Below are 23,519 nucleotides of genomic sequence, written 5' to 3' on the forward strand. Positions count from 1 at the left end.
TGTCACCACCGGAAGCCCCCGTCCCTTCCACTCTCCTGCACTCCAGGGCGACTTTCCAGACCACAGAGCCCATGAAATGCTGCTGCTGCCCACCCTGTTGCCAAAAAGACATCTCTGGGACTTGCCATGGTAAGCCAATCCACCTGTTCCCTGGAGGTGGGAGGGCACATCTTGTGCCGCCTGCTCTGCTGCTGTTCCTTGCACTGGGTCAATGATGAGATCCCATACTGAAGAAAGGTGATGACTTAAAAAAAAGTCATGCTCAATAGGATTACGCTGAGGCCCAGCACAGTCCCAGTGCGACCAGAGGACCCTGGGGACCTCAGATGTCTTCTCGGGAGAAAGCCATGCACACTGGGGACATGGAGGCCCCCAAACAGGCCAAGACTCAGTCCCCAGTCTCGAGCAGTTGCTCGGGCAATGTGAAGCTAGGCTTGTTCCTGCTGGGCTTGCTGTGTGTTCCCCGAGGTGCAGGAACAAGGATACACTGCCGGCTCCCCCTTGAGCTTCTCTCGTGCCCTTGTGTCTTCCAGTGAGACGAGCTGCCCCAGGGGACCATGGCACCGCAGGTGGCAGGTGAGTGTGCCGTGGGTTCAAGAAGTCTCTGGACAGAATGTGTGGGTCACACGAATCGAGGCAGGGCAGTGCAGTGGAGCCTCAGAGGCACAGGAAGCAGCCTGGGCAGGGCTCCCATGCAGAAGATGGGACCCTTTGTTCTCGGAGGCTCTGAAGCTTCGCCTCACACCCTGGTCAGCTGCAGGAGCCAGGCTCCTTATGGAAATGCTCAAGAAGTGGCACTCGACAGGTGTGCATGCAGTGGCCAAGGGCTTGCCTTTCAGTGTTGGTGCAAGGGTGCAGATGTGGCCGACGATGCATCCGAGAAAAGCTGTGCATCAGGTTGGGTTGGAGGTGTGTGTCATGGATCACACACACAGTGGCACAGAGGCAGCACTAGTGAGGCAGCTGGCTGTGCAGGTCCCAGCTCCACTTGCCTCCCAGGGATGCGCCAGCTTGTGGCCGGCCCAGGACATCACTCTGTTAGGTCACCTCAGCCAGGACAGACAGCTGCAGGCAGTGCCATTTGGGACCCTGCCCACAGCTTGAACTCTCTGGCTGAATTGCATGCCCTGGCACGTGGCTGGGCTTCGGGCTGTCCTGAGCCCAGCCCAGGTGCCAGGGCTCCCTGAAAACGGATGCCTACACCTACACGGGTGGCTTCAAGCCACACCACAAGAGTTGGCCTGTTGTCCAGCCCCGTGACTATTCCTCATCTCTCTAAGCTGTCCAGGATTGTGGTGTGCCACGACCTGCAGAGGAACGTGTGTGTGCAGGGCAGAACCTGAGCTGCTGGATGCGGTGTGTGCTCGCAGCCTGTTCTTGGGTAGCTCAGCACAGACACTGATGCCATGTTGTTAGGTGTGAGACGAGGGTTGTGAAGAGCCCTCCCTGAGTAAAGCCCCTGGAACCAATGTTCTCATGCCAACACTGTGCCCACTGTGCCACTGCTTGCTTGTGCTGCCAGGAATCCGCCAGGATGTGGGCAACAGGGGCAGGAAAGAGAGCTACACTATCACATAGTGTCTTTCAGCAGGGCCATGTGGGCCAATGGCACCTGTGGGTCTGGGGTCCAAGCGGCCAAGAGGTCCCAAGCCAAGCCAAGTGGGCGGGGCTTGTCTCACCCAGCACGCAGCCTGCCTGGACACCCTCAGCTGCAGCATGGGGACCACACCCCACCCGGGCCAGTGCACTCAGAAGCGGCTCATGCTGCTCTTCACACCCACCCGCCCACCTCTGCCTGTCCCACAGATGATGTCACCACCGGAAGCCCCCGTCCCTTCCACTCTCCTGCACTCCAGGGCGACTTTCCAGACCACAGAGCCCATGAAATGCTGCTGCTGCCCACCCTGTTGCCAAAAAGACATCTCTGGGACTTGCCATGGTAAGCCAATCCACCTGTTCCCTGGAGGTGGGAGGGCACATCTTGTGCCGCCTGCTCTGCTGCTGTTCCTTGCACTGGGTCAATGATGAGATCCCATACTGAAGAAAGGTGATGACTTAAAAAAAAGTCATGCTCAATAGGATTACGCTGAGGCCCAGCACAGTCCCAGTGCGACCAGAGGACCCTGGGGACCTCAGATGTCTTCTCGGGAGAAAGCCATGCACACTGGGGACATGGAGGCCCCCAAACAGGCCAAGACTCAGTCCCCAGTCTTGAGCAGTTGCTCGGGCAATGTGAAGCTAGGCTTGTTCCTGCTGGGCTTGCTGTGTGTTCCCCGAGGTGCAGGAACAAGGATACACTGCCGGCTCCCCCTTGAGCTTCTCTCGTGCCCTTGTGTCTTCCAGTGAGACGAGCTGCCCCAGGGGACCATGGCACCGCAGGTGGCAGGTGAGTGTGCCGTGGGTTCAAGAAGTCTCTGGACAGAATGTGTGGGTCACACGAATCGAGGCAGGGCAGTGCAGTGGAGCCTCAGAGGCACAGGAAGGCAGCCTGGGCAGGGCTCCCATGCAGAAGATGGGACCCTTTGTTCTCGGAGGCTCTGAAGCTTCGCCTCACACCCTGGTCAGCTGCAGGAGCCAGGCTCCTTATGGAAATGCTCAAGAAGTGGCACTCGACAGGTGTGCATGCAGTGGCCAAGGGCTTGCCTTTCAGTGTTGGTGCAAGGGTGCAGATGTGGCCGACGATGCATCCGAGAAAAGCTGTGCATCAGGTTGGGTTGGAGGTGTGTGTCATGGATCACACACACAGTGGCACAGAGGCAGCACTAGTGAGGCAGCTGGCTGTGCAGGTCCCAGCTCCACTTGCCTCCCAGGGATGCGCCAGCTTGTGGCCGGCCCAGGACATCACTCTGTTAGGTCACCTCAGCCAGGACAGACAGCTGCAGGCAGTGCCATTTGGGACCCTGCCCACAGCTTGAACTCTCTGGCTGAATTGCATGCCCTGGCACGTGGCTGGGCTTCGGGCTGTCCTGAGCCCAGCCCAGGTGCCAGGGCTCCCTGAAAACGGATGCCTACACCTACACGGGTGGCTTCAAGCCACACCACAAGAGTTGGCCTGTTGTCCAGCCCCGTGACTATTCCTCATCTCTCTAAGCTGTCCAGGATTGTGGTGTGCCACGACCTGCAGAGGAACGTGTGTGTGCAGGGCAGAACCTGAGCTGCTGGATGCGGTGTGTGCTCGCAGCCTGTTCTTGGGTAGCTCAGCACAGACACTGATGCCATGTTGTTAGGTGTGAGACGAGGGTTGTGAAGAGCCCTCCCTGAGTAAAGCCCCTGGAACCAATGTTCTCATGCCAACACTGTGCCCACTGTGCCACTGCTTGCTTGTGCTGCCAGGAATCCGCCAGGATGTGGGCAACAGGGGCAGGAAAGAGAGCTACACTATCACATAGTGTCTTTCAGCAGGGCCATGTGGGCCAATGGCACCTGTGGGTCTGGGGTCCAAGCGGCCAAGAGGTCCCAAGCCAAGCCAAGTGGGCGGGGCTTGTCTCACCCAGCACGCAGCCTGCCTGGACACCCTCAGCTGCAGCATGGGGACCACACCCCACCCGGGCCAGTGCACTCAGAAGCGGCTCATGCTGCTCTTCACACCCACCCGCCCACCTCTGCCTGTCCCACAGATGATGTCACCACCGGAAGCCCCCGTCCCTTCCACTCTCCTGCACTCCAGGGCGACTTTCCAGACCACAGAGCCCATGAAATGCTGCTGCTGCCCACCCTGTTGCCAAAAAGACATCTCTGGGACTTGCCATGGTAAGCCAATCCACCTGTTCCCTGGAGGTGGGAGGGCACATCTTGTGCCGCCTGCTCTGCTGCTGTTCCTTGCACTGGGTCAATGATGAGATCCCATACTGAAGAAAGGTGATGACTTAAAAAAAAGTCATGCTCAATAGGATTACGCTGAGGCCCAGCACAGTCCCAGTGCGACCAGAGGACCCTGGGGACCTCAGATGTCTTCTCGGGAGAAAGCCATGCACACTGGGGACATGGAGGCCCCCAAACAGGCCAAGACTCAGTCCCCAGTCTTGAGCAGTTGCTCGGGCAATGTGAAGCTAGGCTTGTTCCTGCTGGGCTTGCTGTGTGTTCCCCGAGGTGCAGGAACAAGGATACACTGCCGGCTCCCCCTTGAGCTTCTCTCGTGCCCTTGTGTCTTCCAGTGAGACGAGCTGCCCCAGGGGACCATGGCACCGCAGGTGGCAGGTGAGTGTGCCGTGGGTTCAAGAAGTCTCTGGACAGAATGTGTGGGTCACACGAATCGAGGCAGGGCAGTGCAGTGGAGCCTCAGAGGCACAGGAAGGCAGCCTGGGCAGGGCTCCCATGCAGAAGATGGGACCCTTTGTTCTCGGAGGCTCTGAAGCTTCGCCTCACACCCTGGTCAGCTGCAGGAGCCAGGCTCCTTATGGAAATGCTCAAGAAGTGGCACTCGACAGGTGTGCATGCAGTGGCCAAGGGCTTGCCTTTCAGTGTTGGTGCAAGGGTGCAGATGTGGCCGACGATGCATCCGAGAAAAGCTGTGCATCAGGTTGGGTTGGAGGTGTGTGTCATGGATCACACACACAGTGGCACAGAGGCAGCACTAGTGAGGCAGCTGGCTGTGCAGGTCCCAGCTCCACTTGCCTCCCAGGGATGCGCCAGCTTGTGGCCGGCCCAGGACATCACTCTGTTAGGTCACCTCAGCCAGGACAGACAGCTGCAGGCAGTGCCATTTGGGACCCTGCCCACAGCTTGAACTCTCTGGCTGAATTGCATGCCCTGGCACGTGGCTGGGCTTCGGGCTGTCCTGAGCCCAGCCCAGGTGCCAGGGCTCCCTGAAAACGGATGCCTACACCTACACGGGTGGCTTCAAGCCACACCACAAGAGTTGGCCTGTTGTCCAGCCCCGTGACTATTCCTCATCTCTCTAAGCTGTCCAGGATTGTGGTGTGCCACGACCTGCAGAGGAACGTGTGTGTGCAGGGCAGAACCTGAGCTGCTGGATGCGGTGTGTGCTCGCAGCCTGTTCTTGGGTAGCTCAGCACAGACACTGATGCCATGTTGTTAGGTGTGAGACGAGGGTTGTGAAGAGCCCTCCCTGAGTAAAGCCCCTGGAACCAATGTTCTCATGCCAACACTGTGCCCACTGTGCCACTGCTTGCTTGTGCTGCCAGGAATCCGCCAGGATGTGGGCAACAGGGGCAGGAAAGAGAGCTACACTATCACATAGTGTCTTTCAGCAGGGCCATGTGGGCCAATGGCACCTGTGGGTCTGGGGTCCAAGCGGCCAAGAGGTCCCAAGCCAAGCCAAGTGGGCGGGGCTTGTCTCACCCAGCACGCAGCCTGCCTGGACACCCTCAGCTGCAGCATGGGGACCACACCCCACCCGGGCCAGTGCACTCAGAAGCGGCTCATGCTGCTCTTCACACCCACCCGCCCACCTCTGCCTGTCCCACAGATGATGTCACCACCGGAAGCCCCCGTCCCTTCCACTCTCCTGCACTCCAGGGCGACTTTCCAGACCACAGAGCCCATGAAATGCTGCTGCTGCCCACCCTGTTGCCAAAAAGACATCTCTGGGACTTGCCATGGTAAGCCAATCCACCTGTTCCCTGGAGGTGGGAGGGCACATCTTGTGCCGCCTGCTCTGCTGCTGTTCCTTGCACTGGGTCAATGATGAGATCCCATACTGAAGAAAGGTGATGACTTAAAAAAAAGTCATGCTCAATAGGATTACGCTGAGGCCCAGCACAGTCCCAGTGCGACCAGAGGACCCTGGGGACCTCAGATGTCTTCTCGGGAGAAAGCCATGCACACTGGGGACATGGAGGCCCCCAAACAGGCCAAGACTCAGTCCCCAGTCTTGAGCAGTTGCTCGGGCAATGTGAAGCTAGGCTTGTTCCTGCTGGGCTTGCTGTGTGTTCCCCGAGGTGCAGGAACAAGGATACACTGCCGGCTCCCCCTTGAGCTTCTCTCGTGCCCTTGTGTCTTCCAGTGAGACGAGCTGCCCCAGGGGACCATGGCACCGCAGGTGGCAGGTGAGTGTGCCGTGGGTTCAAGAAGTCTCTGGACAGAATGTGTGGGTCACACGAATCGAGGCAGGGCAGTGCAGTGGAGCCTCAGAGGCACAGGAAGGCAGCCTGGGCAGGGCTCCCATGCAGAAGATGGGACCCTTTGTTCTCGGAGGCTCTGAAGCTTCGCCTCACACCCTGGTCAGCTGCAGGAGCCAGGCTCCTTATGGAAATGCTCAAGAAGTGGCACTCGACAGGTGTGCATGCAGTGGCCAAGGGCTTGCCTTTCAGTGTTGGTGCAAGGGTGCAGATGTGGCCGACGATGCATCCGAGAAAAGCTGTGCATCAGGTTGGGTTGGAGGTGTGTGTCATGGATCACACACACAGTGGCACAGAGGCAGCACTAGTGAGGCAGCTGGCTGTGCAGGTCCCAGCTCCACTTGCCTCCCAGGGATGCGCCAGCTTGTGGCCGGCCCAGGACATCACTCTGTTAGGTCACCTCAGCCAGGACAGACAGCTGCAGGCAGTGCCATTTGGGACCCTGCCCACAGCTTGAACTCTCTGGCTGAATTGCATGCCCTGGCACGTGGCTGGGCTTCGGGCTGTCCTGAGCCCAGCCCAGGTGCCAGGGCTCCCTGAAAACGGATGCCTACACCTACACGGGTGGCTTCAAGCCACACCACAAGAGTTGGCCTGTTGTCCAGCCCCGTGACTATTCCTCATCTCTCTAAGCTGTCCAGGATTGTGGTGTGCCACGACCTGCAGAGGAACGTGTGTGTGCAGGGCAGAACCTGAGCTGCTGGATGCGGTGTGTGCTCGCAGCCTGTTCTTGGGTAGCTCAGCACAGACACTGATGCCATGTTGTTAGGTGTGAGACGAGGGTTGTGAAGAGCCCTCCCTGAGTAAAGCCCCTGGAACCAATGTTCTCATGCCAACACTGTGCCCACTGTGCCACTGCTTGCTTGTGCTGCCAGGAATCCGCCAGGATGTGGGCAACAGGGGCAGGAAAGAGAGCTACACTATCACATAGTGTCTTTCAGCAGGGCCATGTGGGCCAATGGCACCTGTGGGTCTGGGGTCCAAGCGGCCAAGAGGTCCCAAGCCAAGCCAAGTGGGCGGGGCTTGTCTCACCCAGCACGCAGCCTGCCTGGACACCCTCAGCTGCAGCATGGGGACCACACCCCCACCCGGGCCAGTGCACTCAGAAGCGGCTCATGCTGCTCTTCACACCCACCCGCCCACCTCTGCCTGTCCCACAGATGATGTCACCACCGGAAGCCCCCGTCCCTTCCACTCTCCTGCACTCCAGGGCGACTTTCCAGACCACAGAGCCCATGAAATGCTGCTGCTGCCCACCCTGTTGCCAAAAAGACATCTCTGGGACTTGCCATGGTAAGCCAATCCACCTGTTCCCTGGAGGTGGGAGGGCACATCTTGTGCCGCCTGCTCTGCTGCTGTTCCTTGCACTGGGTCAATGATGAGATCCCATACTGAAGAAAGGTGATGACTTAAAAAAAAGTCATGCTCAATAGGATTACGCTGAGGCCCAGCACAGTCCCAGTGCGACCAGAGGACCCTGGGGACCTCAGATGTCTTCTCGGGAGAAAGCCATGCACACTGGGGACATGGAGGCCCCCAAACAGGCCAAGACTCAGTCCCCAGTCTTGAGCAGTTGCTCGGGCAATGTGAAGCTAGGCTTGTTCCTGCTGGGCTTGCTGTGTGTTCCCCGAGGTGCAGGAACAAGGATACACTGCCGGCTCCCCCTTGAGCTTCTCTCGTGCCCTTGTGTCTTCCAGTGAGACGAGCTGCCCCAGGGGACCATGGCACCGCAGGTGGCAGGTGAGTGTGCCGTGGGTTCAAGAAGTCTCTGGACAGAATGTGTGGGTCACACGAATCGAGGCAGGGCAGTGCAGTGGAGCCTCAGAGGCACAGGAAGGCAGCCTGGGCAGGGCTCCCATGCAGAAGATGGGACCCTTTGTTCTCGGAGGCTCTGAAGCTTCGCCTCACACCCTGGTCAGCTGCAGGAGCCAGGCTCCTTATGGAAATGCTCAAGAAGTGGCACTCGACAGGTGTGCATGCAGTGGCCAAGGGCTTGCCTTTCAGTGTTGGTGCAAGGGTGCAGATGTGGCCGACGATGCATCCGAGAAAAGCTGTGCATCAGGTTGGGTTGGAGGTGTGTGTCATGGATCACACACACAGTGGCACAGAGGCAGCACTAGTGAGGCAGCTGGCTGTGCAGGTCCCAGCTCCACTTGCCTCCCAGGGATGCGCCAGCTTGTGGCCGGCCCAGGACATCACTCTGTTAGGTCACCTCAGCCAGGACAGACAGCTGCAGGCAGTGCCATTTGGGACCCTGCCCACAGCTTGAACTCTCTGGCTGAATTGCATGCCCTGGCACGTGGCTGGGCTTCGGGCTGTCCTGAGCCCAGCCCAGGTGCCAGGGCTCTCTGAAAACGGATGCCTACACCTACACGGGTGGCTTCAAGCCACACCACAAGAGTTGGCCTGTTGTCCAGCCCCGTGACTATTCCTCATCTCTCTAAGCTGTCCAGGATTGTGGTGTGCCACGACCTGCAGAGGAACGTGTGTGTGCAGGGCAGAACCTGAGCTGCTGGATGCGGTGTGTGCTCGCAGCCTGTTCTTGGGTAGCTCAGCACAGACACTGATGCCATGTTGTTAGGTGTGAGACGAGGGTTGTGAAGAGCCCTCCCTGAGTAAAGCCCCTGGAACCAATGTTCTCATGCCAACACTGTGCCCACTGTGCCACTGCTTGCTTGTGCTGCCAGGAATCCGCCAGGATGTGGGCAACAGGGGCAGGAAAGAGAGCTACACTATCACATAGTGTCTTTCAGCAGGGCCATGTGGGCCAATGGCACCTGTGGGTCTGGGGTCCAAGCGGCCAAGAGGTCCCAAGCCAAGCCAAGTGGGCGGGGCTTGTCTCACCCAGCACGCAGCCTGCCTGGACACCCTCAGCTGCAGCATGGGGACCACACCCCCACCCGGAGCCAGTGCACTCAGAAGCGGCTCATGCTGCTCTTCACACCCACCCGCCCACCTCTGCCTGTCCCACAGATGATGTCACCACCGGAAGCCCCCGTCCCTTCCACTCTCCTGCACTCCAGGGCGACTTTCCAGACCACAGAGCCCATGAAAGCTGCTGCTGCTGCCCACCCTGTTGCCAAAAAGACATCTCTGGGACTTGCCATGGTAAGCCAATCCACCTGTTCCCTGGAGGTGGGAGGGCACATCTTGTGCCGCCTGCTCTGCTGCTGTTCCTTGCACTGGGTCAATGATGAGATCCCATACTGAAGAAAGGTGATGACTTAAAAAAAAGTCATGCTCAATAGGATTACGCTGAGGCCCAGCACAGTCCCAGTGCGACCAGAGGACCCTGGGGACCTCACATGTCTTCTCGGGAGAAAGCCATGCACACTGGGGACATGGAGGCCCCCAAACAGGCCAAGACTCAGTCCCCAGTCTTGAGCAGTTGCTCGGGCAATGTGAAGCTAGGCTTGTTCCTGCTGGGCTTGCTGTGTGTTCCCCGAGGTGCAGGAACAAGGATACACTGCCGGCTCCCCCTTGAGCTTCTCTCGTGCCCTTGTGTCTTCCAGTGAGACGAGCTGCCCCAGGGGACCATGGCACCGCAGGTGGCAGGTGAGTGTGCCGTGGGTTCAAGAAGTCTCTGGACAGAATGTGTGGGTCACACGAATCGAGGCAGGGCAGTGCAGTGGAGCCTCAGAGGCACAGGAAGGCAGCCTGGGCAGGGCTCCCATGCAGAAGATGGGACCCTTTGTTCTCGGAGGCTCTGAAGCTTCGCCTCACACCCTGGTCAGCTGCAGGAGCCAGGCTCCTTATGGAAATGCTCAAGAAGTGGCACTCGACAGGTGTGCATGCAGTGGCCAAGGGCTTGCCTTTCAGTGTTGGTGCAAGGGTGCAGATGTGGCCGACGATGCATCCGAGAAAAGCTGTGCATCAGGTTGGGTTGGAGGTGTGTGTCATGGATCACACACACAGTGGCACAGAGGCAGCACTAGTGAGGCAGCTGGCTGTGCAGGTCCCAGCTCCACTTGCCTCCCAGGGATGCGCCAGCTTGTGGCCGGCCCAGGACATCACTCTGTTAGGTCACCTCAGCCAGGACAGACAGCTGCAGGCAGTGCCATTTGGGACCCTGCCCACAGCTTGAACTCTCTGGCTGAATTGCATGCCCTGGCACGTGGCTGGGCTTCGGGCTGTCCTGAGCCCAGCCCAGGTGCCAGGGCTCCCTGAAAACGGATGCCTACACCTACACGGGTGGCTTCAAGCCACACCACAAGAGTTGGCCTGTTGTCCAGCCCCGTGACTATTCCTCATCTCTCTAAGCTGTCCAGGATTGTGGTGTGCCACGACCTGCAGAGGAACGTGTGTGTGCAGGGCAGAACCTGAGCTGCTGGATGCGGTGTGTGCTCGCAGCCTGTTCTTGGGTAGCTCAGCACAGACACTGATGCCATGTTGTTAGGTGTGAGACGAGGGTTGTGAAGAGCCCTCCCTGAGTAAAGCCCCTGGAACCAATGTTCTCATGCCAACACTGTGCCCACTGTGCCACTGCTTGCTTGTGCTGCCAGGAATCCGCCAGGATGTGGGCAACAGGGGCAGGAAAGAGAGCTACACTATCACATAGTGTCTTTCAGCAGGGCCATGTGGGCCAATGGCACCTGTGGGTCTGGGGTCCAAGCGGCCAAGAGGTCCCAAGCCAAGCCAAGTGGGCGGGGCTTGTCTCACCCAGCACGCAGCCTGCCTGGACACCCTCAGCTGCAGCATGGGGACCACACCCCCACCCGGAGCCAGTGCACTCAGAAGCGGCTCATGCTGCTCTTCACACCCACCCGCCCACCTCTGCCTGTCCCACAGATGATGTCACCACCGGAAGCCCCCGTCCCTTCCACTCTCCTGCACTCCAGGGCGACTTTCCAGACCACAGAGCCCATGAAATGCTGCTGCTGCCCACCCTGTTGCCAAAAAGACATCTCTGGGACTTGCCATGGTAAGCCAATCCACCTGTTCCCTGGAGGTGGGAGGGCACATCTTGTGCCGCCTGCTCTGCTGCTGTTCCTTGCACTGGGTCAATGATGAGATCCCATACTGAAGAAAGGTGATGACTTAAAAAAAAGTCATGCTCAATAGGATTACGCTGAGGCCCAGCACAGTCCCAGTGCGACCAGAGGACCCTGGGGACCTCACATGTCTTCTCGGGAGAAAGCCATGCACACTGGGGACATGGAGGCCCCCAAACAGGCCAAGACTCAGTCCCCAGTCTTGAGCAGTTGCTCGGGCAATGTGAAGCTAGGCTTGTTCCTGCTGGGCTTGCTGTGTGTTCCCCGAGGTGCAGGAACAAGGATACACTGCCGGCTCCCCCTTGAGCTTCTCTCGTGCCCTTGTGTCTTCCAGTGAGACGAGCTGCCCCAGGGGACCATGGCACCGCAGGTGGCAGGTGAGTGTGCCGTGGGTTCAAGAAGTCTCTGGACAGAATGTGTGGGTCACACGAATCGAGGCAGGGCAGTGCAGTGGAGCCTCAGAGGCACAGGAAGGCAGCCTGGGCAGGGCTCCCATGCAGAAGATGGGACCCTTTGTTCTCGGAGGCTCTGAAGCTTCGCCTCACACCCTGGTCAGCTGCAGGAGCCAGGCTCCTTATGGAAATGCTCAAGAAGTGGCACTCGACAGGTGTGCATGCAGTGGCCAAGGGCTTGCCTTTCAGTGTTGGTGCAAGGGTGCAGATGTGGCCGACGATGCATCCGAGAAAAGCTGTGCATCAGGTTGGGTTGGAGGTGTGTGTCATGGATCACACACACAGTGGCACAGAGGCAGCACTAGTGAGGCAGCTGGCTGTGCAGGTCCCAGCTCCACTTGCCTCCCAGGGATGCGCCAGCTTGTGGCCGGCCCAGGACATCACTCTGTTAGGTCACCTCAGCCAGGACAGACAGCTGCAGGCAGTGCCATTTGGGACCCTGCCCACAGCTTGAACTCTCTGGCTGAATTGCATGCCCTGGCGCGTGGCTGGGCTTCGGGCTGTCCTGAGCCCAGCCCAGGTGCCAGGGCTCCCTGAAAACGGATGCCTACACCTACACGGGTGGCTTCAAGCCACACCACAAGAGTTGGCCTGTTGTCCAGCCCCGTGACTATTCCTCATCTCTCTAAGCTGTCCAGGATTGTGGTGTGCCACGACCTGCAGAGGAACGTGTGTGTGCAGGGCAGAACCTGAGCTGCTGGATGCGGTGTGTGCTCGCAGCCTGTTCTTGGGTAGCTCAGCACAGACACTGATGCCATGTTGTTAGGTGTGAGACGAGGGTTGTGAAGAGCCCTCCCTGAGTAAAGCCCCTGGAACCAATGTTCTCATGCCAACACTGTGCCCACTGTGCCACTGCTTGCTTGTGCTGCCAGGAATCCGCCAGGATGTGGGCAACAGGGGCAGGAAAGAGAGCTACACTATCACATAGTGTCTTTCAGCAGGGCCATGTGGGCCAATGGCACCTGTGGGTCTGGGGTCCAAGCGGCCAAGAGGTCCCAAGCCAAGCCAAGTGGGCGGGGCTTGTCTCACCCAGCACGCAGCCTGCCTGGACACCCTCAGCTGCAGCATGGGGACCACACCCCACCCAGGGCCAGTGCACTCAGAAGCGGCTCATGCTGCTCTTCACACCCACCCGCCCACCTCTGCCTGTCCCACAGATGATGTCACCACCGGAAGCCCCCGTCCCTTCCACTCTCCTGCACTCCAGGGCGACTTTCCAGACCACAGAGCCCATGAAATGCTTCTGCTGCCCACCCTGTTGCCAAAAAGACATCTCTGGGACTTGCCATGGTAAGCCAATCCACCTGTTCCCTGGAGGTGGGAGGGCACATCTTGTGCCGCCTGCTCTGCTGCTGTTCCTTGCACTGGGTCAATGATGAGATCCCATACTGAAGAAAGGTGATGACTTAAAAAAAAGTCATGCTCAATAGGATTACGCTGAGGCCCAGCACAGTCCCAGTGCGACCAGAGGACCCTGGGGACCTCACATGTCTTCTCGGGAGAAAGCCATGCACACTGGGGACATGGAGGCCCCCAAACAGGCCAAGACTCAGTCCCCAGTCTTGAGCAGTTGCTCGGGCAATGTGAAGCTAGGCTTGTTCCTGCTGGGCCTGCTGTGTGTTCCCCGAGGTGCAGGAACAAGGATACACTGCCGGCTCCCCCTTGAGCTTCTCTCGTGCCCTTGTGTCTTCCAGTGAGACGAGCTGCCCCAGGGGACCATGGCACCGCAGGTGGCAGGTGAGTGTGCCGTGGGTTCAAGAAGTCTCTGGACAGAATGTGTGGGTCACACGAATCGAGGCAGGGCAGTGCAGTGGAGCCTCAGAGGCACAGGAAGGCAGCCTGGGGCAGGGCTCCCATGCAGAAGATGGGACCCTTTGTTCTCGGAGGCTCTGAAGCTTCGCCTCACACCCTGGTCAGCTGCAGGAGCCAGGCTCCTTATGGAAATGCTCAAGAAGTGGCACTCGACAGGTGTGCATGCAGTGGCCAAGGGCTTGCCTTTCAGTGTTGGTGCAAGGGTGCAGATGTGGCCGACGATGCATCCGAGAAAAGCTGTGCATCAGGTTGGGTTGGAGGTGTGTGTCATGGATCACACACACAGTGGCACAGAGGCAGCACTAGTGAGGCAGCTGGCTGTGCAGGTCCCAGCTCCACTTGCCTCCCAGGGATGCGCCAGCTTGTGGCCGGCCCAGGACATCACTCTGTTAGGTCACCTCAGCCAGGACAGACAGCTGCAGGCAGTGCCATTTGGGACCCTGCCCACAGCTTGAACTCTCTGGCTGAATTGCATTCCCTGGCATGTGGCTGGGCTTCGGGCTGTCCTGAGCCCAGCCCAGGTGCCAGGGCTCCCTGAAAACGGATGCCTACACCTACACGGGTGGCTTCAAGCCACACCACAAGAGTTGGCCTGTTGTCCAGCCCCGTGACTATTCCTCATCTCTCTAAGCTGTCCAGGATTGTGGTGTGCCACGACCTGCAGAGGAACGTGTGTGTGCAGGGCAGAACCTGAGCTGCTGGATGCGGTGTGTGCTCGCAGCCTGTTCTTGGGTAGCTCAGCACAGACACTGATGCCATGTTGTTAGGTGTGAGACGAGGGTTGTGAAGAGCCCTCCCTGAGTAAAGCCCCTGGAACCAATGTTCTCATGCCAACACTGTGCCCACTGTGCCACTGCTTGCTTGTGCTGCCAGGAATCCGCCAGGATGTGGGCAACAGGGGCAGGAAAGAGAGCTACACTATCACATAGTGTCTTTCAGCAGGGCCATGTGGGCCAATGGCACCTGTGGGTCTGGGGTCCAAGCGGCCAAGAGGTCCCAAGCCAAGCCAAGTGGGCGGGGCTTGTCTCACCCAGCACGCAGCCTGCCTGGACACCCTCAGCTGCAGCATGGGGACCACACCCCCACCCAGGGCCAGTGCACTCAGAAGCGGCTCATGCTGCTCTTCACACCCACCCGCCCACCTCTGCCTGTCCCACAGATGATGTCACCACCGGAAGCCCCCGTCCCTTCCACTCTCCTGCACTCCAGGGCGACTTTCCAGACCACAGAGCCCATGAAATGCTGCTGCTGCCCACCCTGTTGCCAAAAAGACATCTCTGGGACTTGCCATGGTAAGCCAATCCACCTGTTCCCTGGAGGTGGGAGGGCACATCTTGTGCCGCCTGCTCTGCTGCTGTTCCTTGCACTGGGTCAATGATGAGATCCCATACTGAAGAAAGGTGATGACTTAAAAAAAAGTCATGCTCAATAGGATTACGCTGAGGCCCAGCACAGTCCCAGTGCGACCAGAGGACCCTGGGGACCTCACATGTCTTCTCGGGAGAAAGCCATGCACACTGGGGACATGGAGGCCCCCAAACAGGCCAAGACTCAGTCCCCAGTCTTGAGCAGTTGCTCGGGCAATGTGAAGCTAGGCTTGTTCCTGCTGGGCTTGCTGTGTGTTCCCCGAGGTGCAGGAACAAGGATACACTGCCGGCTCCCCCTTGAGCTTCTCTCGTGCCCTTGTGTCTTCCAGTGAGACGAGCTGCCCCAGGGGACCATGGCACCGCAGGTGGCAGGTGAGTGTGCCGTGGGTTCAAGAAGTCTCTGGACAGAATGTGTGGGTCACACGAATCGAGGCAGGGCAGTGCAGTGGAGCCTCAGAGGCACAGGAAGGCAGCCTGGGCAGGGCTCCCATGCAGAAGATGGGACCCTTTGTTCTCGGAGGCTCTGAAGCTTCGCCTCACACCCTGGTCAGCTGCAGGAGCCAGGCTCCTTATGGAAATGCTCAAGAAGTGGCACTCGACAGGTGTGCATGCAGTGGCCAAGGGCTTGCCTTTCAGTGTTGGTGCAAGGGTGCAGATGTGGCCGACGATGCATCCGAGAAAAGCTGTGCATCAGGTTGGGTTGGAGGTGTGTGTCATGGATCACACACACAGTGGCACAGAGGCAGCACTAGTGAGGCAGCTGGCTGTGCAGGTCCCAGCTCCACTTGCCTCCCAGGGATGCGCCAGCTTGTGGCCGGCCCAGGACATCACTCTGTTAGGTCACCTCAGCCAGGACAGACAGCTGCAGGCAGTGCCATTTGGGACCCTGCCCACAGCTTGAACTCTCTGGCTGAATTGCATGCCCTGGCGCGTGGCTGGGCTTCGGGCTGTCCTGAGCCCAGCCCAGGTGCCAGGGCTCCCTGAAAACGGATGCCTACACCTACACGGGTGGCTTCAAGCCACACCACAAGAGTTGGCCTGTTGTCCAGCCCCGTGACTATTCCTCATCTCTCTAAGCTGTCCAGGATTGTGGTGTGCCACGACCTGCAGAGGAACGTGTGTGTGCAGGGCAGAACCTGAGCTGCTGGATGCGGTGTGTGCTCGCAGCCTGTTCTTGGGTAGCTCAGCACAGACACTGATGCCATGTTGTTAGGTGTGAGACGAGGGTTGTGAAGAGCCCTCCCTGAGTAAAGCCCCTGGAACCAATGTTCTCATGCCAACACTGTGCCCACTGTGCCACTGCTTGCTTGTGCTGCCAGGAATCCGCCAGGATGTGGGCAACAGGGGCAGGAAAGAGAGCTACACTATCACATAGTGTCTTTCAGCAGGGCCATGTGGGCCAATGGCACCTGTGGGTCTGGGGTCCAAGCGGCCAAGAGGTCCCAAGCCAAGCCAAGTGGGCGGGGCTTGTCTCACCCAGCACGCAGCCTGCCTGGACACCCTCAGCTGCAGCATGGGGACCACACCCCACCCAGGGCCAGTGCACTCAGAAGCGGCTCATGCTGCTCTTCACACCCACCCGCCCACCTCTGCCTGTCCCACAGATGATGTCACCACCGGAAGCCCCCTTCCCTTCCACTCTCCTGTACTCCAGGGCGACTTTCCAGACCACAGAGCCCATGAAATGCTGCTGCTGCCCACCCTGTTGCCAAAAAGACATCTCTGGGACTTGCCATGGTAAGCCAATCCACCTGTTCCCTGGAGGTGGGAGGGCACATCTTGTGCCGCCTGCTCTGCTGCTGTTCCTTGCACTGGGTCAATGATGAGATCCCATACTGAAGAAAGGTGATGACTTAAAAAAAAGTCATGCTCAATAGGATTACGCTGAGGCCCAGCACAGTCCCAGTGCGACCAGAGGACCCTGGGGACCCCACATGTCTTCTCGGGAGAAAGCCATGCACACTGGGGACATGGAGGCCCCCAAACAGGCCAAGACTCAGTCCCCAGTCTTGAGCAGTTGCTCGGGCAATGTGAAGCTAGGCTTGTTCCTGCTGGGCTTGCTGTGTGTTCCCCGAGGTGCAGGAACAAGGATACACTGCCGGCTCCCCCTTGAGCTTCTCTCGTGCCCTTGTGTCTTCCAGTGAGACGAGCTGCCCCAGGGGACCATGGCACCGCAGGTGGCAGGTGAGTGTGCCGTGGGTTCAAGAAGTCTCTGGACAGAATGTGTGGGTCACACGAATCGAGGCAGGGCAGTGCAGTGGAGCCTCAGAGGCACAGGAAGGCAGCCTGGGCAGGGCTCCCATGCAGAAGATGGGACCCTTTGTTCTCGGAGGCTCTGAAGCTTCGCCTCACACCCTGGTCAGCTGCAGGAGCCAGGCTCCTTATGGAAATGCTCAAGAAGTGGCACTCGACAGGTGTGCATGCAGTGGCCAAGGGCTTGCCTTTCAGTGTTGGTGCAAGGGTGCAGATGTGGCCGACGATGCATCCGAGAAAAGCTGTGCATCAGGTTGGGTTGGAGGTGTGTGTCATGGATCACACACACAGTGGCACAGAGGCAGCACTAGTGAGGCAGCTGGCTGTGCAGGTCCCAGCTCCACTTGCCTCCCAGGGATGCGCCAGCTTGTGGCCGGCCCAGGACATCACTCTGTTAGGTCACCTCAGCCAGGACAGACAGCTGCAGGCAGTGCCATTTGGGACCCTGCCCACAGCTTGAACTCTCTGGCTGAATTGCATGCCCTGGCACGTGGCTGGGCTTCGGGCTGTCCTGAGCCCAGCCCAGGTGCCAGGGCTCTCTGAAAACGGATGCCTACACCTACACGGGTGGCTTCAAGCCACACCACAAGAGTTGGCCTGTTGTCCAGCCCCGTGACTATTCCTCATCTCTCTAAGCTGTCCAGGATTGTGGTGTGCCACGACCTGCAGAGGAACGTGTGTGTGCAGGGCAGAACCTGAGCTGCTGGATGCGGTGTGTGCTCGCAGCCTGTTCTTGGGTAGCTCAGCACAGACACTGATGCCATGTTGTTAGGTGTGAGACGAGGGTTGTGAAGAGCCCTCCCTGAGTAAAGCCCCTGGAACCAATGTTCTCATGCCAACACTGTGCCCACTGTGCCACTGCTTGCTTGTGCTGCCAGGAATCCGCCAGGATGTGGGCAACAGGGGCAGGAAAGAGAGCTACACTATCACATAGTGTCTTTCAGCAGGGCCATGTGGGCCAATGGCACCTGTGGGTCTGGGGTCCAAGCGGCCAAGAGGTCCCAAGCCAAGCCAAGTGGGCGGGGCTTGTCTCACCCAGCACGCAGCCTGCCTGGACACCCTCAGCTGCAGCATGGGGACCACACCCCCACCCAGGGCCAGTGCACTCAGAAGCGGCTCATGCTGCTCTTCACACCCACCCGCCCACCTCTGCCTGTCCCACAGATGATGTCACCACCGGAAGCCCCCGTCCCTTCCACTCTCCTGCACTCCAGGGCGACTTTCCAGACCACAGAGCCCATGAAATGCTGCTGCTGCCCACCCTGTTGCCAAAAAGACATCTCTGGGACTTGCCATGGTAAGCCAATCCACCTGTTCCCTGGAGGTGGGAGGGCACATCTTGTGCCGCCTGCTCTGCTGCTGTTCCTTGCACTGGGTCAATGATGAGATCCCATACTGAAGAAAGGTGATGACTTAAAAAAAAGTCATGCTCAATAGGATTACGCTGAGGCCCAGCACAGTCCCAGTGCGACCAGAGGACCCTGGGGGACCCACATGTCTTCTCGGGAGAAAGCCATGCACACTGGGGACATGGAGGCCCCCAAACAGGCCAAGACTCAGTCTCCAGTCTCGAGCAGTCGCTCGGGCAATGTGAAGCCAGGCTTGTTCCTGCTGGGCTTGCTGTGTGTTCCCCGAGGTGCAGGAACAAGGATACACTGCCGGCTCCCCCTTGAGCTTCTCTCGTGCCCTTGTGTCTTCCAGTGAGACGAGCTGCCCCAGGGGACCATGGCACCACAGGTGGCAGGTGAGTGTGCCGTGGGTTCAAGAAGTCTCTGGACAGAATGTGTGGGTCACACGAATCGAGGCAGGGCAGTGCAGTGGAGCCTCAGAGGCACAGGAACGCAGCCTGGGCAGGGCTCCCATGCAGAAGATGGGACCCTTTGTTCTCAGAGGCTCTGAAGCTTCGCCTCACACCCTGGTCAGCTGCAGGAGCCAGGCTCCTTATGGAAATGCTCAAGAAGTGGCACTCGACAGGTGTGCATGCAGTGGCCAAGGGCTTGCCTTTCAGTGTTGGTGCAAGGGTGCAGATGTGGCCGACGATGCATCCGAGAAAAGCTGTGCATCAGGTTGGGTTGGAGGTGTGTGTCATGGATCACACACACAGTGGCACAGAGGCAGCACTAGTGAGGCAGCTGGCTGTGCAGGTCCCAGCTCCACTTGCCTCCCAGGGATGCGCCAGCTTGTGGCCGGCCCAGGACATCACTCTCTTAGGTCACCTCAGCCAGGACAGACAGCTGCAGGCAGTGCCATTTGGGACCCTGCCCACAGCTTGAACTCTCTGGCTGAATTGCATGCCCTGGCACGTGGCTGGGCTTCGGGCTGTCCTGAGCCCAGCCCAGGTGCCAGGGCTCTCTGAAAACGGATGCCTACACCTACACGGGTGGCTTCAAGCCACACCACAAGAGTTGGCCTGTTGTCCAGCCCCGTGACTATTCCTCATCTCTCTAAGCTGTCCAGGATTGTGGTGTGCCACGACCTGCAGAGGAACGTGTGTGTGCAGGGCAGAACCTGAGCTGCTGGATGCGGTGTGTGCTCGCAGCCTGTTCTTGGGTAGCTCAGCACAGACACTGATGCCATGTTGTTAGGTGTGAGACGAGGGTTGTGAAGAGCCCTCCCTGAGTAAAGTCCCTGGAACCAATGTTCTCATGCCAACACTGTGCCCACTGTGCCACTGCTTGCTTGTGCTGCCAGGAATCCGCCAGGATGTGGGCAACAGGGGCAGGAAAGAGAGCTACACTATCACATAGTGTCTTTCAGCAGGGCCATGTGGGCCAATGGCACCTGTGGGTCTGGGGTCCAAGCGGCCAAGAGGTCCCAAGCCAAGCCAAGTGGGCGGGGCTTGTCTCACCCAGCACGCAGCCTGCCTGGACACCCTCAGCTGCAGCATGGGGACCACACCCCCCCACCCAAAGCCAGTGCACTCAGAAGCGGCTCATGCTGCTCTTCACACCCACCCGCCCACCTCTGCCTGTCCCACAGATGATGTCACCACCGGAAGCCCCCGTCCCTTCCACTCTCCTGCACTCCAGGGCGACTTTCCAGACCACAGAGCCCATGAAATGCTGCTGCTGCCCACCCTGTTGCCAAAAAGACATCTCTGGGACTTGCCATGGTAAGCCAATCCACCTGTTCCCTGGAGGTGGGAGGGCACATCTTGTGCCGCCTGCTCTGCTGCTGTTCCTTGCACTGGGTCAATGATGAGATCCCATACTGAAGAAAGGTGATGACTTAAAAAAAAGTCATGCTCAATAGGATTACGCTGAGGCCCAGCACAGTCCCAGTGCGACCAGAGGACCCTGGGGACCCCACATGTCTTCTCGGGAGAAAGCCATGCACACTGGGGACATGGAGGCCGCCAAACAGGCCAAGACTCAGTCTCCAGTCTCGAGCAGTTGCTTGAGCAATGTGAAGCTAGGCTTGTTCCTGCTGGGCTTGCTGTGTGTTCCCCGAGGTGCAGGAACAAGGATACACTGCCGGCTCCCCCTTGAGCTTCTCTCGTGCCCTTGTGTCTTCCAGTGAGACGAGCTGCCCCAGGGGACCATGGCACCGCAGGTGGCAGGTGAGTGTGCCGTGGGTTCAAGAAGTCTCTGGACAGAATGTGTGGGTCACACGAATCGAGGCAGGGCAGTGCAGTGGAGCCTCAGAGGCACAGGAACGCAGCCTGGGCAGGGCTCCCATGCAGAAGATGGGACCCTTTGTTCTCAGAGGCTCTGAAGCTTCGCCTCACACCCTGGTCAGCTGCAGGAGCCAGGCTCCTTATGGAAATGCTCAAGAAGTGGCACTCGACAGGTGTGCATGCAGTGGCCAAGGGCTTGCCTTTCAGTGTTGGTGCAAGGGTGCAGATGTGGCCGACGATGCATCCGAGAAAAGCTGTGCATCAGGTTGGGTTGGAGGTGTGTGTCATGGATCACACACACAGTGGCACAGAGGCAGCACTAGTGAGGCAGCTGGCTGTGCAGGTCCCAGCTCCACTTGCCTCCCAGGGATGCGCCAGCTTGTGGCCAGCCCAGGGCACAACTCTGTTAGGTCACCTCAGCCAGGACAGACAGCTGCAGGCAGTGCCATTTGGGACCCTGCCCACAGCTTGAACTCTCTGGCTGAATTGCATGCCCTGGCGCGTGGCTGGGCTTCGGGCTGTCCTGAGCCCAGCCCAGGTGCCAGGGCTCCCTGAAAACGGATGCCTACACCTACACGGGTGGCTTCAAGCCACACCACAAGAGTTGGCCTGTTGTCCAGCCCCGTGACTATTCCTCATCTCTCTAAGCTGTCCAGGATTGTGGTGTGCCACGACCTGCAGAGGAACGTGTGTGTGCAGGGCAGAACCTGAGCTGCTGGATGCGGTGTGTGCTCGCAGCCTGTTCTTGGGTAGCTCAGCACAGACACTGATGCCATGTTGTTAGGTGTGAGACGAGGGTTGTGAAGAGCCCTCCCTGAGTAAAGCCCCTGGAACCAATGTTCTCATGCCAACACTGTGCCCACTGTGCCACTGCTTGCTTGTGCTGCCAGGAATCCGCCAGGATGTGGGCAACAGGGGCAGGAAAGAGAGCTACACTATCACATAGTGTCTTTCAGCAGGGCCATGTGGGCCAATGGCACCTGTGGGTCTGGGGTCCAAGCGGCCAAGAGGTCCCAAGCCAAGCCAAGTGGGCGGGGCTTGTCTCACCCAGCACGCAGCCTGCCTGGACACCCTCAGCTGCAGCATGGGGACCACACCCCACCCAGGGCCAGTGCACTCAGAAGCGGCTCATGCTGCTCTTCACACCCACCCGCCCACCTCTGCCTGTCCCACAGATGATGTCACCACCGGAAGCCCCCGTCCCTTCCACTCTCCTGCACTCCAGGGCGACTTTCCAGACCACAGAGCCCATGAAATGCTGCTGCTGCCCACCCTGTTGCCAAAAAGACATCTCTGGGACTTGCCATGGTAAGCCAATCCACCTGTTCCCTGGAGGTGGGAGGGCACATCTTGTGCCGCCTGCTCTGCTGCTGTTCCTTGCACTGGGTCAATGATGAGATCCCATACTGAAGAAAGGTGATGACTTAAAAAAAAGTCATGCTCAATAGGATTACGCTGAGGCCCAGCACAGTCCCAGTGCGACCAGAGGACCCTGGGGACCCCACATGTCTTCTCGGGAGAAAGCCAAGCACACTGGGGACATGGAGGCCCCCAAACAGGCCAAGACTCAGTCCCCAGTCTTGAGCAGTTGCTCGAGCAATGTGAAGCTAGGCTTGTTCCTGCTGGGCTTGCTGTGTGTTCCCCGAGGTGCAGGAACAAGGATACACTGCCGGCTCCCCCTTGAGCTTCTCTCGTGCCCTTGTGTCTTCCAGTGAGACGAGCTGCCCCAGGGGACCATGGCACCGCAGGTGGCAGGTGAGTGTGCCGTGGGTTCAAGAAGTCTCTGGACAGAATGTGCGGGTCACACGAATCGAGGCAGGGCAGTGCAGTGGAGCCTCAGAGGCACAGGAAGGCAGCCTGGGGCAGGGCTCCCATGCAGAAGATGGGACCCTTTGTTCTCGGAGGCTCTGAAGCTTCGCCTCACACCCTGGTCAGCTGCAGGAGCCAGGCTCCTTATGGAAATGCTCAAGAAGTGGCACTCGACAGGTGTGCATGCAGTGGCCAAGGGCTTGCCTTTCAGTGTTGGTGCAAGGGTGCAGATGTGGCCGACGATGCATCCGAGAAAAGCTGTGCATCAGGTTGGGTTGGAGGTGTGTGTCATGGATCACACACACAGTGGCACAGAGGCAGCACTAGTGAGGCAGCTGGCTGTGCAGGTCCCAGCTCCACTTGCCTCCCAGGGATGCGCCAGCTTGTGGCCGGCCCAGGACATCACTCTCTTAGGTCACCTCAGCCAGGACAGACAGCTGCAGGCAGTGCCATTTGGGACCCTGCCCACAGCTTGAACTCTCTGGCTGAATTGCATGCCCTGGCACGTGGCTGGGCTTCGGGCTGTCCTGAGCCCAGCCCAGGTGCCAGGGCTCTCTGAAAACGGATGCCTACACCTACACGGGTGGCTTCAAGCCACACCACAAGAGTTGGCCTGTTGTCCAGCCCCGTGACTATTCCTCATCTCTCTAAGCTGTCCAGGATTGTGGTGTGCCACGACCTGCAGAGGAACGTGTGTGTGCAGGGCAGAACCTGAGCTGCTGGATGCGGTGTGTGCTCGCAGCCTGTTCTTGGGTAGCTCAGCACAGACACTGATGCCATGTTGTTAGGTGTGAGACGAGGGTTGTGAAGAGCCCTCCCTGAGTAAAGTCCCTGGAACCAATGTTCTCATGCCAACACTGTGCCCACTGTGCCACTGCTTGCTTGTGCTGCCAGGAATCCGCCAGGATGTGGGCAACAGGGGCAGGAAAGAGAGCTACACTATCACATAGTGTCTTTCAGCAGGGCCATGTGGGCCAATGGCACCTGTGGGTCTGGGGTCCAAGCGGCCAAGAGGTCCCAAGCCAAGCCAAGTGGGCGGGGCTTGTCTCACCCAGCACGCAGCCTGCCTGGACACCCTCAGCTGCAGCATGGGGACCACACCCCCAAACCCAAAGCCAGTGCACTCAGAAGCGGCTCAT

The 23,519-nt window shown here is 59.0% G+C and overlaps 13 non-coding genes across 13 annotated transcripts; all 13 read left to right on the forward strand.

Moving 5' to 3' along the window:
* The first annotated feature begins 205 nt into the window (after positions 1-205).
* On the forward strand, positions 206-285 carry LOC121149587. Its single transcript, XR_005882736.1, has one exon. It is a non-coding gene; the product is annotated as a small nucleolar RNA SNORD115 (small nucleolar RNA).
* A 1,730-nt stretch (positions 286-2,015) lies between these two features.
* Positions 2,016-2,095, forward strand: LOC121149588. The gene has a single exon (XR_005882737.1). It is a non-coding gene; the product is annotated as a small nucleolar RNA SNORD115 (small nucleolar RNA).
* Positions 2,096-3,826: 1,731 nt separating this feature from the next.
* LOC121149589 lies at positions 3,827-3,906 on the forward strand. Its single transcript, XR_005882738.1, has one exon. It is a non-coding gene; the product is annotated as a small nucleolar RNA SNORD115 (small nucleolar RNA).
* A 1,731-nt stretch (positions 3,907-5,637) lies between these two features.
* LOC121149590 lies at positions 5,638-5,717 on the forward strand. The gene has a single exon (XR_005882739.1). It is a non-coding gene; the product is annotated as a small nucleolar RNA SNORD115 (small nucleolar RNA).
* Positions 5,718-7,449: 1,732 nt separating this feature from the next.
* Positions 7,450-7,529, forward strand: LOC121149591. Its single transcript, XR_005882740.1, has one exon. It is a non-coding gene; the product is annotated as a small nucleolar RNA SNORD115 (small nucleolar RNA).
* A 1,735-nt stretch (positions 7,530-9,264) lies between these two features.
* On the forward strand, positions 9,265-9,344 carry LOC121149592. The gene has a single exon (XR_005882741.1). It is a non-coding gene; the product is annotated as a small nucleolar RNA SNORD115 (small nucleolar RNA).
* A 1,733-nt stretch (positions 9,345-11,077) lies between these two features.
* LOC121149593 lies at positions 11,078-11,157 on the forward strand. Its single transcript, XR_005882742.1, has one exon. It is a non-coding gene; the product is annotated as a small nucleolar RNA SNORD115 (small nucleolar RNA).
* A 1,732-nt stretch (positions 11,158-12,889) lies between these two features.
* Positions 12,890-12,969, forward strand: LOC121149594. The gene has a single exon (XR_005882743.1). It is a non-coding gene; the product is annotated as a small nucleolar RNA SNORD115 (small nucleolar RNA).
* A 1,734-nt stretch (positions 12,970-14,703) lies between these two features.
* On the forward strand, positions 14,704-14,783 carry LOC121149595. Its single transcript, XR_005882744.1, has one exon. It is a non-coding gene; the product is annotated as a small nucleolar RNA SNORD115 (small nucleolar RNA).
* Positions 14,784-16,515: 1,732 nt separating this feature from the next.
* LOC121149597 lies at positions 16,516-16,595 on the forward strand. The gene has a single exon (XR_005882745.1). It is a non-coding gene; the product is annotated as a small nucleolar RNA SNORD115 (small nucleolar RNA).
* A 1,733-nt stretch (positions 16,596-18,328) lies between these two features.
* On the forward strand, positions 18,329-18,408 carry LOC121149598. The gene has a single exon (XR_005882746.1). It is a non-coding gene; the product is annotated as a small nucleolar RNA SNORD115 (small nucleolar RNA).
* A 1,735-nt stretch (positions 18,409-20,143) lies between these two features.
* On the forward strand, positions 20,144-20,223 carry LOC121149599. The gene has a single exon (XR_005882747.1). It is a non-coding gene; the product is annotated as a small nucleolar RNA SNORD115 (small nucleolar RNA).
* A 1,732-nt stretch (positions 20,224-21,955) lies between these two features.
* Positions 21,956-22,035, forward strand: LOC121149600. The gene has a single exon (XR_005882748.1). It is a non-coding gene; the product is annotated as a small nucleolar RNA SNORD115 (small nucleolar RNA).
* The last annotated feature ends 1,484 nt before the right edge of the window (positions 22,036-23,519 follow it).

This window comes from Ochotona curzoniae, unplaced genomic scaffold (assembly GCF_017591425.1).
Source record: "Ochotona curzoniae isolate NIBS_2020 unplaced genomic scaffold, NIBS_Ocur_1.0 scaffold_4701, whole genome shotgun sequence".
In the NCBI taxonomy this organism is placed as follows: domain Eukaryota; kingdom Metazoa; phylum Chordata; class Mammalia; order Lagomorpha; family Ochotonidae; genus Ochotona; species Ochotona curzoniae.